Source organism: Piliocolobus tephrosceles, chromosome 2 (genome assembly GCF_002776525.5).
Source record: "Piliocolobus tephrosceles isolate RC106 chromosome 2, ASM277652v3, whole genome shotgun sequence".
Lineage (NCBI taxonomy): Eukaryota > Metazoa > Chordata > Mammalia > Primates > Cercopithecidae > Piliocolobus > Piliocolobus tephrosceles.
Window position 1 is genome coordinate 93,053,049 of NC_045435.1, and position 13,744 is coordinate 93,066,792.

Sequence of the window (13,744 nt, forward strand, 5' to 3'; positions counted from 1 at the left end):
AAATCTACCCCCATGATCCAATCACCTCCCACCAGGCCCCACCCCCAATACTGGAGATTTCAATTCAACATGAGATTTGAGTGAAGACACAAATCCAAACTATATCAATGCTACATACCTGTTGGTCACTTAGTGGCCATCTAGGCTATCAGGTCGAAAAAACATAATATATACAGGGTTCAGTACTATCTGTGGTTTCAGGCATCCAGTAGGGGTATTGAGAAGTGGATAAAGGGGACTATTACATAGGGATCTATGTTATTAACTCAGTTTTGCCATTTATGTTGTCCGACAATCTGCTCTACTTAACAGAAAGTTTTAATTTGTTAATTGTGGAGGTGAAATAAGATTATCCAAGAGAAAAGGAGGTTTATATTTCCATTCTGTTTTTTCCTAATTCCTCCAGCCACATAAATATAAGAAAATAAAGTTATATGGAGGATGGTGATAAGTTGAAGGATTAGAAGATAGGAAGAATACGATTTAAAAACAAAAGTCTAAGGAGTAATTCATGTCTAAACTTATTAAAGTTCATAAATAATTTGTCCTGATTTTCAGAAGACAGAACCTCTGGACATAACCACACAGGACCTACAAAAAGATAGCCGCACGAGAACTGGTTAATAATGTTGTGAGCTGCCATGATAGCATCAGGGGTCTAGAATGAGTGACAAACTGCTCCTACCAAGTAATTAGTCTTCTGCTCCTTTCTTTTAGTCTCCCTGCCTCCCGCCTGGAACCTGGAAGACCCAGAAAAGGGTGGGGAGTAAAGAACAGACCAGCCTTCTCCCCACTACAGTTTATTGAGGCCTTGATCTGGCCAAAGCTGGATGTATGGAGGCAGAAAGGGTTCATTCATTTTTTTTTTAATTTTTAATTTCGGAGTTATTGCTTGTCTACTATGGACCTAACACTGTTCTAAACATTGGGGTTAGTAATCTTTCATTATCTGTGGGAGATACATTCCAAGATCCCCAGCGGATGCTTGAAACTGAGGATAGTATAAAACTCTATGTATACTATGTTTTTTCCTACACATACATACATACTATGATAGTTTCATTTATAAATTAGGTACAGTAAGAGATTAACAACAATGAATAATAATAAAATAGAAAAATTATAAAAATAGACTGTAATAAAAGGTGAATATGGTCTTTCTCTCTCTCCCAATATCTTATTGTTCTGGCCTCACCTATTTTCAGACTGTGGTAGACCCTGGGTAACTAAAAACACTTAAAGCCGGCTAGGCGCGGTGGCTCACGCCTGTAATCCCAGCACTTTGGGAAGCGGAGGCAGGCGGATCACCTGAGGTCAGGAGTTCAAGACCAGCCTGGCCAACATGGTGAAACCCTGTCTCTACAAAAAATACAAAAATTAGCTGGGCGTGGTGGTGCGCGCCTGTAATCCCAGCTACTCGGGAGGCTGAGGCAGGAGAATGGCTTGAACCCGGGAGGCAGAGGTTGCAGTGAGCCGAGACAGCGCCACTGCACTCCAGCCTGGGTGACAGAGCGAGGCTCTATCTCAAAACAACAACAACAACAAAAAGGCAATAAGCGTGGAGGACAAAAGCAATAGGAGAGCAGGTAAGGAAATGGTGGGGTGGGGAGGAGATGAGAACGGGTGTTAAGTAGGACGGTCAGAAAGGGCCTCAGGGAGAAAGTGAAAGGCCAGCAGAAACCAAGGGAGGTGAGGAAGTGAGCCAAGCAGCTATCCCGAGGGAAGAGCTTTCTGGGCAGAGGGAATGGCTGGGGCAAAGACCCTGGGCCTGGAGGTGGAAAGGTGTCTGGCGAGTTCTAGGAGGAGCAAGGGTACCAGTGTGGCTGGAGAGGAGCAAGTAGGAGATTAAAAGAGGTTTTCATAGAGGTAATGGAACGGGAAACCCTATAAGCCACCGAAAGGGATTTGGCTGTGGTTGGATGTTAGGTTTTAATTATAAAAGGATCTGCGTTTTTCACAACTTGAAAGTGAGCTACAGTTAAAATGAGACTTGTTCATATACCTGAAAGTGACCAGAAAATTAGGTTCTGGTCTTTAAGAGATGGAAGAGGGAAATGTGAACAGGCGTATTCCTTTCCCCCGCCCCGACCGCTCTGGGTTGGAGAGCCCAGCAGCGTGCCGCCTCCGCTCGGAGTGACAGCCCAACCAGTCCTCTCCCTTCTCGGCCCCGCCTCTCCCGCTGCCTTCCGGATCTCGAAGGGTGCTACAGTACGTTAGGCACGCCCCTCCCTTTCTCCCGGCCTGGGCTCCTTTCTAGGCGACAGCCCAATCAGGGCTGCCTTTTGTTTCTTCGGACCGGTTCCAGTCTGGGTTCTCGTCCACGACGACCGCCCAGTGAGGCCCCGCCCCTCCCACCGCGGTTCCGCCCCTCCCGGAGCGACCGCCCAGTGAGGCCCCGCCTCTCCCGCCGCTGCCCCGCCCCTTCTGCGCGTGACCGCGTCTAGGCCCGGCCGCGTCCGCCACGCCCAGCGCTCAGCAGCGCCCGCCCCACTGGCCTGGCCCGCCCCCCGCACCGAGCGCTTTTTTGCCGGGCCTCCGGTTCTCGCCGGCTGTCTGGCCAGCCCCCGAAGACGTGGAGCTCTGCGGCGGCCGGTGAGTAGGGAAGGGCACCTCGGACCCCCAGCTGTCGGCGGCAGTGCCCGGCTCCGTGCAGCGACAGAGCCCTGGCCACTGCAGGCTCCAGGAGTTCCTCCTGGCCGCCGCCCTGCGTTCCCGGGCCGCCTCCCGGTGCCGGCACCCCTGGGGATGGGAAGTGGGACTAGGATGGGCGCGGAGGCTGTGGGAGCAGGGACCAGTGAAGGTGTTGCGGGTAGTGGAAGTCGCAGGGGAGGGGAGAGGTTTGTAGAGGGAATATGGGTCTGGGGCGAGGGTTTGAGTCCTGAGAGACACGCGATGAGGCTGAAATTTGGGGCTGGTGGAGTCAGGATGGGGGATGTTGGGGGTCTCAGCGCTCTGGGGAAGGAGCCAGTGAGTAGGGTGGTTGGCGGAGCGGAGTGAAGGGTGGTTTTTAGAAGGGCCAGCTCGGGGTCCCGGGATTCTTGCTTCCTGGGCAGTCCGGGGATCAGGGCGGGCAAGGCTGTCTCCAAGCGTGTTTGGCCGGAGCAGTCTTGCAGGGTAATGCTCACATCGAGGTGACTGGGTTTCCAGGCTTTTGACTGGAACATAATGTGCAGTTTAAATAATAGATACCTGGCCGGCTGGTACCTGGGACACCTGAGAAACGTGAATGGAATGGGGTTCTCCCCTACAGGCAGCGTCTGATTTTCTGGGTGCCTTCACAGCACCAGCATTGGTGTGCGCTGCCTTCTGTAAAACCTTATATTCCAACAGAACGGTGTATGGAGGTTCCAGACTTAAAAAGTGCAGCTGAGGTTTATTCAGACTCAGGACACAGTTGTATCATATTGCCTTAAATCCTGCGGCGTTTAAATCTAATCCTGTGGGATTTAAAGCGGTTAAATCCACTTTGTAGTGTCTACTTTTAATTTAAAGTCATACAGATCTAGAGGACTAGATGTTTTCTAAGGGCCCATTCTGCATGATAAACAGTTTAAAATTCAATGTGGAAAGTAAATCATCTGTTCTGAACAGCTGTTGCTGAAAGAATCGTAGAGTTGCCGATGAATGAAATTTGAAAGCTGTAAAATAATGGAAGGGCATAGAAAAGGCTTGGTAAATTGGGGTGTATATGCACTTAAACCCATTGAAACTTTTTTCTTTTCTTTTTTAGACGGAGTCTTGCTCTGTCACCCAGGCTGGAGTGCAGTGGCACAATCTCTGCTCACTGCAACCTCCGCCTCTCGGGTTCAAGCGATTCTCCCGCTTCAGCCTCCCCAGTAGCTGGGATTACAGGCGCCCGCCACCATGCCCGGCTAATTTTTGTGTTTTTAATAGAGATGGGGTTCCACCATGTTGGCCAGGCTGGTCATGAACTCCTGACCTCAGGTAATCCTCCCACCTTGGCCTCCCAAAGTGCTGGGATTACAGACGTGAGCCACCGCGCCCAGCCAACTTTTTCACTGTAGACACCTTTGGAAGACAGAGAAAAGGATAAGGATGAAAATTAAAATCTGTAGTTTTGCCACATGTAATAACATTTTGATGCATTTCTTCCTAATTTTTGTTTTTTTGTATATATGAATGTACACAAAATTAGGGTAGTATTGTTACATAGTTGGGGTAATGTTATATTACTTCATACTTTTGCTTTTTCTTTCCACCTTACATTTTCTCACTTAGCATTTTTGTGGATCAGATTCTTCTTAAACGTCTTTGAAAATGCTTGTATAATCATCATGTGGATTCATTCTTTTATTAAATATTAGAGTTTTAGTTATGTGCCTAGTACTGTGCTTGGAGGTGAAAAATCAGTGTTACTCAAATAGATATATTTGTCATGGCTTGCATGACAGCTGTACTAAGCCTATTTCTCATCTGTCAGTTAAATTGTCTCTAGCCTTCTGTTTTTATAAGCAATAAACCTTTGTTTTAATGGTTACAAGCACACAATAAGTCTCATGTCATGTGTGAATCAAAAACTGTAATTTTTAATGTGTATGAGTTTTTGTGTGTATGTGTTAGGAAATTACAGAATTTTGGGGGGAAGAGGATTTTTCTTTTTTGGGGGGGGGCAAGCTCTTACTCTGTTGCCCAGGCTGGAGTGTGTGCAGTGGTGCAGTCACAGCTCACTGCAGCCTCGCCCTCTAGGCTCAGGTGATCCTCCCATCTCAGCCTCCTGGGTAGCTGGGACTACAGACAGGAGCTTCACCATATCCAGCTTATTTGGTTGATTGATTGATTGATTGATTGATTGTAGAGACAGGGTTTCGCCATGTTGCCCAGGCTGGTCTTCAACTCCTGACCTCAATGGATCCACCTGCCATGGCCTCCCAAAGTGCTGGGATTACAGGCCTGAGTTACTGTGCCCAGTCTCTGGAAGAGGCTCTTTTTAAAATGTTTCTTGTTCTGAAATAATTTTAGATTTACAAAAAGTTGCAAACTAGTACAAATTTCCTTATGCCCTTCACCCAGCTTCCCCAGATGTGAACATCTTAGATGACAATGGTACACTTGTTAAACCCAGGAAACTGACATCGATACAATTCTATTGTGTAATCTTCAGACCTTGTTCAGATTTCACTAATTGTCCCGCTAATGTTTAGGATCCAGTCTCAGATCCTACACTATATTTAGTTGTCATATGTCCTTAGCCTCTTTTAACCTGAGCATCCTCCTAAAAAGGATGACCTGATGCAGACCTGTAAAGTGGAGCAGGCCTGCTAGAAAGCACACATGTGCCCTGAATTCATATCCAAAACCCATCCCTTAGAAGGAGATATTTATCTTCTTTTTCTATATAAATAGACTACTGTTTGATTAAGATGTATAACATGGCAGGGCGCTGTGGCTCACGCCTGTAATCCCAGCACTTTGGGAGGCTGAGGCGGGTGGATCATGAGGTCAGGAGATCGAGACCATCCTGGCTAACATGACGAAACCCCATCTGTACTAAAAATACAAAAAAAATTAGCTGGGCGTGGTGGTGGGCACCTGTAGTCCCAGCTACTCGGGAGGCTGAGGCAGGAGAATGGCGTGAACCCGGGAGGTGGAGCTTGCAGTGGGCGGAGATCGTGCCATTGCACTCCAGCCTGGGTGACAGAGTGAGACTCCGTCTCAAAAAAAAAAAAAAAAAAAAGATATATAACCAGTAAGGCGCCTTTTAATTACTTTTATATGACATTTCTAAATCATCTGGGAGTTACAGAATAGAAAGGATGATCTGAGTAATCCATGCTTATTATCTCTTTTATTAGTCTATGAATTGGCAGTGGGAGTCTTTCAAAAATAGAGTGCCAGATGCTGACTCTAGTCCCTGGGTCTTTTGGAGGAAAGAGTAATGGCCTTTACTCTTTACCAAGTGTGACCAACTTGTCCCAGTTTTAAAGATCTGTGTCTTGGGAACTTCTTCAGCCCAGGGCAACCTCACAGCCTCTAGAGCATTTCTACTAAGAAGCCAGAGTGTATTTCTGACATGATTCTAGCCAAACCAAGCAAACTCTTGGCAGTATCGGGGGTAATGAGAGTAGATGGAGTCATGAGTGACAGGAGGAAATACTCTTGTTTTCCTCACTGGTGCTTCCATGGCTAGACCCAACTGGGTGATTGTGTGCAGAGGTCAGTGCAGCATCTAATCAGGCCTGGGCCTGGGCTGTTGTGGCAGGACTGTCTTCAGTATCCTGTGTCTCACCTCTCCTGGACATTCTTGTGGAATCCAGAGGGCATGGAGTTCCCTCAGGGAGTGGTCCTTACTGGCTTCCCTCAGTTATCTGTGTTACCGAGAAACTATTATAGTAAGGATGGGTGTATGCGGGGCTGATTTTCCACTCTCATATCTGTCTACATCTGTGTAACTTCCAAAGGCAGCTGCCCTAGGTACAAGGAGGGAGGCTCCCACAGTTGCTCTCACAATTAATTACCTGCCTGTAGGTAAGTAGTGTCTCCGCATCTCAGGCCCTCTGGAGATGGTCTGGCCCTCTTTTAGCCTGGCCATTAAAATTGCAACTTTTGTCCTATGGAGATTCCTCTCACCTTCCAGCTTGAGCAGTGTGGCCCTTCATTTTTCTCTTACTGAAGTGTTTCCTATTCTGCTTCATAACTGAGAATACTTTTCGTTCCTGTTTCTCCTTGAATCTGGAATAAGGTGATTCCTAGAGACAGTGTTATGCATTTCCTTCTTAACCTTTGAGTTTGTGATAATTCCACTGACTTTTTTTTTTTCTTTACCCAAACTCAGGAAAAGAATAATCCCCAGAATAAATATTCCATTATTCTTTTCCTGATCCTTGTTAAATAACTCGCCACTCTCTGCACACTCCCCTGACCTCGCTGTGGTGAACTCAGTATGTTTCTCTACATCTTGACCACAATGATCAGACTTTACCTCTTGTGGGCCAGTGATCCAGTTGTTAATGTAAAAGCCACATTAATTTAACTTATTTGTAGGTCTCTCTTTGACCCTGTGTGCAATTCAACACATGATAAAGAACACAATTTGAAATCGCTGTCTCTTGATCCCATGCCACAGGGCCTGTGTGGAACCTGGCTGCTCTGTGCCTTATAATCAGCCTGGCTGCTGTCCTGGCTGAGAGTCCCGATCAAAGGGGGATATTGGCTGCAATAGCAGTAATCATTCTACCCTCTGGTGCCCAGGAAGTCTGTATGGTCAAATCATTGTTTTTAGATTGGCTCCCAACTGGAACCATAAGGTTCATGCTACACCTGCGGGAAGACTTAAAGCCTTCATGTCCCCATCTGGTATTTTGGTTCCATTTCTTCATCTTGTATGCTTGGTAATGGTAGAGCAAGTTCCCATTAAGACCCTCTGGTAAAAGTAGATTCCAGAATTCAGTTTAGGCCAAGGCTGCCATGAGGCTTCTTGTTTCCACCACTTTACACCTTACACTTGATGTTTACGTCATTGGGCCAGCTAGAGAAGAGAGATTGGAGCAAGCCTGGCCAGGGAACTATAAGATGAAAGTCTGTCACATCCATAACCCTGCTGCATGTAAAAACACAGAGAGGGGCAGGAATACCCCAAAGAGAGGGGATCCCCAGAGGTTTTACTATACAGGTAATTCCCTGAGGAGTGGACATACCCAGGTGGGATTACCACATGGGGACAGACATTTCCTGAGCAGAGGGCACCCCTGGATGGAACTGCAGGGACAGAAAGAAGAGACAGCTTAAGTAAGCTGGCCTGTATGTGCGCTGTGGCATAATGACTGACACAAGTGTAGAGTGAATGAAAATGGGCACAAGAGGAGCAGAGCTGGGTCTTACTGTGGACTGTGTCACTGTAGTATTCAAAGCTCCAAGAGCATCTTACGTCCTGGAGCCTTACGGGGGCTAGGCTTACCAGCTTCCACTAAAAAAGCCCAGCATCCTGTCTTCCCTCTACCTACATGATTCTCATTTCTTAAAGCAGAATCCAAGTAATGCCAGCACTTGTGTTGGTCTTGAGATTATTATTGAGCTGCAGCATGCAGCTGCATGATTGTAGCAAAGGTAGTGTTATTTTTGATGATGAGGGCAAAATACAGGCTTTGACTTTATTGACTGGTAAGTTCACAAAAAGTTCACAAAAAGAAAAAACAGAAGGTTGTCTTCTGATGGCATGGTGTTGCTCAAAGAGCATTGGATTCCAGTTCTGCTTCTGCCACACTGGTGGTGTGACTTTGGCTCTGAGTAACATGATAGTGAGGGACTAACTAATCTCCAAGATTCCTTCCCCTCTTAAAGAGTCTATCGTTGTCCAGCTCTCTGAAGCTTTGCAGTCTCCTGGATAGGAGCTGGATGGAAGATGATATGCTTATGTATGGATCCTTTTATTTCACATACTGTTGAGTGTGTGACCTTTCCTCAGAATAAACCAAATTTTAAATCTAGGTAGCTTTTATACAAGGTTGGCATGCTTTTAATCTGGTGAAGAAAAGCAAAATGTCTTGTATCATATAGTTAAAAAATACCATTTGACGGCCGGGTACAGTGGCTCACGCCTGTAATCACAACACTTTGGGAGGCCGAGGCGGGCGGATCACAAGGTCAGGAGATCGAGACCATCCTGGCTAACACAGTGAAACCCTGTCTCTACTAAAAATACAAAAACTTAGCTGGGTGTGGTGGCACGTGCCTATAGTCACAGCTACTCGGGAGGCTGAGGCAGGAGAATCACTTGAACCCTGGAGGAGGAGGTTGCAGTGAGCCGAGGTTGTGCCACTGCGCTCTAGCCCGGGCAACAGAGCAAGACTCCGTCTCAAAAAAAAAAAAAATATATATATATATGTGTATGTGTGTGTGTGTGTATATATATATATATTTAACCTCTTTCACCTAAGTTTTCTCATGGGTAAAATGGAAGCATTAAAGTTTCTTCTTCAAGGGTGGGGATTAATTCACATAAAAATGTACACTGGGCTACAGCCCAGTGCCTTGCCTGTAGTAAATCATTAGCAAATGATAGCTGGTGTCATTTTGATATTACTATGTATTTATTATATATATTTATATGATCATACTTTACATTTTTTACCTTACAATGTGTTAGGAAATCTCTCCATGTTAATAAATATAGTTGGGTCTGTATCTCAATATTAATGGTTCTATTGTATTCTTGTACCAGACTTTAGCCAATTTCTTATTGATGGACATTGAAGTATTAAGTTGTTTTTTTGCCGTAAATGCATAAATAAAAATCTGTAATGAACTTTTACTGGCATATTTGGCTTAATTATCTTCTTGAGATAAATTCCATAAAAAACTGTAATGAACTATATATATATTTTGTTTAGTTTTCATCTAAGAATTTGGGATAGGTTCTTAGAAATAGCATTGTTATGTTGAAGAGTATGAATGTTTCATATTATTTTTCTTGTTGCCTCTCTGCTTTATGGAAATGTGATATTAAATTATGACATCTGTCAGCAGTGTGTGAAAATGCTAGATTTTCTACACCTATCCCCAAACTGGGTTCTTTCCATCTTTTAGCTTCAGCTGATTTGAAAAGGGAAAAGTATTTTATTGTTACTTTGCATTTTTTAAATTGGTGACTCTGGACATCTTTTCAAATGTGTCTTGGCATATTTCTTTTATGAGTTGTAGCTTTATGTTTTTGTATTTTCTGTTGTTGATTTGTAAGAACTCTGTATATCAGGGATAGTGAAATTTGTCTGTCATATTGCAAATATTGTTAAGGTTGTGCCTTGCATAATGAAAGGCATAAAGTATCTCAAATGAGAATAATCAGTGAGCAAATAATATATGAGTTTGTAGATAGTGGTCATGTACATGTTTAGAATGGAAACCTGCTTTTAGTGTCTCAACAAAATTGTTTCATGATCTGGTTATTATGAATAAGATTGTCCTTTTATTACTCACATTAAACAGTGCATACATGTTCAAAAACGTTGACCTTTAATGCATGTCCCCACATACTCTGCTGAACACTTTATTGTTCCCTTAAACTAACCATTCTTTCCAACTTTGCTGTTTTTTCACACATAGTTATTCTTGCCATATCCAAGGCTGGAAACCTCGGGGTTATCTGTGTATCTAGTCTAAGTTGAATGCTGTCTGGCTCCCATCATCCCTTCCCGGACAGTGCCCTCTCCTGAGGCCACCCCTACTTTTGGGGTTCCTGCTACTGTACTTAGCCCATGTGTTAGAATAATTTGATGTGTGCTTGCTTCTGCTACTAGACTAAGGGCTCCTCAAAAGCAAGATGTAGACTTTATTTACCTTTGTACCTTTAGACTCTCATGGCTTGGCTCATAGTAAGCACATGATAAGTGTTTATTATATTTGGTATTTCCATTTTGAAGGTGATGAACTCAGCTTCTGTATTCTACTGGTAGGTTAATATTCTTCCCCACCAGCTTTTTATTATGAAAAATTTCAGCCAGGAGAGTTAAAAGAATACCACAAAGAATACCCATATTCTCACCCAATAGGTTTACTTACTGAGATTCATATTACTCTGACACAAAATCCTCTGCTCAGAAACCTACAAGAACGTACTGGCCACTGGATCAGATGTAAACTATAGCATTTGTTATCCTTAAATGGCTGCATCTAATAAAACGTAGCCCTCTGTTCTGGTCAGGCCAGTCTTCTTATTGTTCTTTTCCCATGCTGTCTTTATTCTTGCTTCATTGATTTTACACATTGTTCCCTTTTGTAGAACATGCGTCCCCCATTGTCTGGTCCAGAATTTTTATGCATTAAGTGTTCTGACTGCATTATTAGCTATTTTAGGTGACCACTAGATTTTGTCTTGATGTGATTTCCTTCGTTGAACCTAGCATGTTGAATATTGATTTGGCTGGTATTTTCCAATAGCATTCCTGATACATTTGGAGTATAATTTGATTTTTTTTTTTTTTTTTTTTTTTTTTTTTTTTTTTTTTTGAGACAGAATCTTGCTTTGTCTGTCACCCAGGCTGGAGTACAGTGGTGTGACCTTGGCTCACTGCAACCTCTGCCTCCCAGGTTCAAGCAATTCTCTTGCTCCAGCCTCCCGAGTAGCTGGGATTACAGGCGTGCGCCACCATGCCTGGCTAATTTTTATATTTTTAGTAGAGACGGGGTTCCACCACGTTGGCCAGACTGGTCTCAGACTCCTGACCTCAGGTGATCCACCCACCTCTGCCTCCCAAAGTGTTGGGATTATAGGCGTGAGCCACCACCCCTAGCCTGGAGTATAATTTTAATCCAACATTCACTTAGAAGACCCTTTTTTGCCCCTGACAATACCTAAGCTCTGTTAGAGGAAAAAAAAGTTGAATGGTTCAAGCAAGATATACTGAATCTGTTTAATCAGATCGCCACAAGATTATGGTTTCTACTGAAGAAAGGAAAGATGTTGTTATACAGTGTTGGCCAGTTCCTTTGTGATTGTTCCCTTGAGTTTGATTTACCTTTGTACTTTGGAGTCATTAAAGCTTGTATGAAGTGCACAGTTAGAATAAGTATGTCTCAAGTCTGAAAATTGCCCTGGTTGAGAATCACTGGGTTAGATAGGGTCACCTGAAAAACATTTTAGAGCAAGGCCTTTAAGCCTTAAGTGACTGACTCCATTTGTATGTCTCCAGGTTGGCTCCACTATTTTGCAAGCTTTGTTACAGAGCTGAAGGTGGTGTCCTTGAGAAAGGTAGGGAAACTGGGAAGGAAGCTGAGGCTGGGGAGAAGTTTATGATTAGTTTTGGTTTTATTGAGACAAGTGTTAGTGAGATAACAGTGTTGGAAACTCCTGAAGGAGCTCAACTTAGAAGACGAAACTAGCGACAGATTGCAAAGACAGCAACACAGAGGTTAGAGTTTGAATTTAAGAGAAAGAAAGAGGGTTTAGAGGGAGAAATAATACAGAAAGAAGGCAAAAGTCTTGGGATTGTTTCTTGGGCATATATATATATAATATTTAATTTTCTTCGTTCCACTGCACTCAAAGGAGAAATGATTTGGGCATATTTTTGCAGATAGTGTTGGGAGAAGCCAGAAGGAAAAGGGGATTCTAGAGGTAGGGAGAGAATCAAGATAATAAAGCATTCTGGAAACTAAGGAAAGAGTCTATGATAACTTTGAATTTAAATGGAAGTGTTTTGTTTTTTGTGCATCTAAAAGTGTTGTTAATATTTTTTAACAGCAAGTTTGGGCTATTCCAACAAGAGTATCTTTGACACACTAGATAGACTACCTCTACCCTATGGCTACTTACTGTCAGCCTTATCGTATTTGTTCTTGCTGGTTAGAGCTGGAAACTTGATCAGAGTTGACTAGAATTTCTCTGAAGAGAGTTTAATTGCAGAGTTTTAATATTCTATTTATACTAGTAGCCAATAATAAAAAGGTTACCATTTGTTCCATGCCTACGATGTGGCAAGCACTGTGCTGTACATGCCTCTCATTTCCTCTCACACCATTCAGTGTGGCATGTACTTTTATTAATCCCACTTTACAGAAGAGGATAAATAAATTGCCTAAGGTCACATAACTGAGAGGTCATGAATTGAATTTGAATTTATGTCTGTCTGTCTCCAGAGATTAAGCTCTTAACCAATTCTAATAGACATAATTAACCAAAGTCCAAACCACTAGAACAAAACAAGACAGAGGGATTGTATGCTATTAATCAGAGTAAGCTAGACTGCTGTATTGTTTAAATCCTGATGTATGTAATATGCTCAAACATAATAGATTTCTCACTCATGTAACTGTTCAAGGCAGGTATTCTGGATTGGTGGGTGGCTCAACTTCCTTCTGATTTAGGAAGCCATACTTTCCTGTCTTGTATCTCCCCAGCATCCCAAGGGCCCATGGAAAGGGAAAGAAAACATTGCGGAGAGATAGAACCACTCCCTTAAAAGTCTTCGTCTGGAGTTGTGAGTTCTTCTGCTCACCTACTATTGTCTAGAATTTAGTCCCATGCTCACCTAACTCCAACTGTGTGGAAAATATAGCCTAGCCGTGTACTTAGACAAAGAAAGGGAGAGTGGATTTCAGAGGATAGCTCAAATCTTTGCCACAGAAACGAAGGAAAAAGGATTGGGTAGAGAACTAGACAAGAAACCCTAAATAAGGTCTTGAAGATTCTCTTGATAGTCTCCTGAAGTTATCCTAAAAATGCAGGTTCTTTTGGGGTTCATTTCAGTCAATAGGATACAATTTCATAGGCTTTCATTTTTACAGATTGGTAAGGACTACTTATTAATTGGCCATTAAATAAATTATTGAGGATTACTGGTATTTAGTATTCATAAAATAAAATTGGTATACTTCTAGAGTTTATTGAAGTCTAATTCAGCAATCTACTAAAATGTCTAGCTGTTTTTCTGTGCCTGACAGTGTTATAAAGATTAATTTGCAGACACTTGCATGTGCAGTCATGTGTTGGATAATGACATTTCAGTCAACAACAGACTGCATATATCATGGTCCTATAAGATTATAACAGAGCTGAGAAATTTGTGTCACCTGGTGACATCATAGTATAACACATTAGTCATGTGTTTGTGGTGATGCGGATGTAAACAAACCTACCGTGCTGCCAGTTGCATAAAAGTAGCATATACAGTAATGTACAGTACATAATACCTGACAATGATAATGAACCCATTTTTACTGGTTTATGTATTTACTATACTATACTATACTATACTATACTATACTATACTATACTATACTATACTATACT

The 13,744-nt window shown here is 43.0% G+C and overlaps 1 protein-coding gene across 2 annotated transcripts in view; it reads left to right on the top strand.

Annotated features, from left to right (window-relative positions):
• Positions 1–2,429: 2,429 nt before the first annotated feature.
• Positions 2,430–13,744, top strand: part of ANO10 (anoctamin 10) — a 253,672-nt gene continuing 242,357 nt past the window's right edge. The window contains exon 1 of one of the 2 annotated variants that reach the window (XM_023231375.1): positions 2,430–2,592. The gene's annotated coding sequence lies outside the window, so the exon portion shown is untranslated. The remainder of the gene's footprint in view (positions 2,593–13,744) is intronic. The other variant, XM_023231376.1, reaches the window with a different exon arrangement.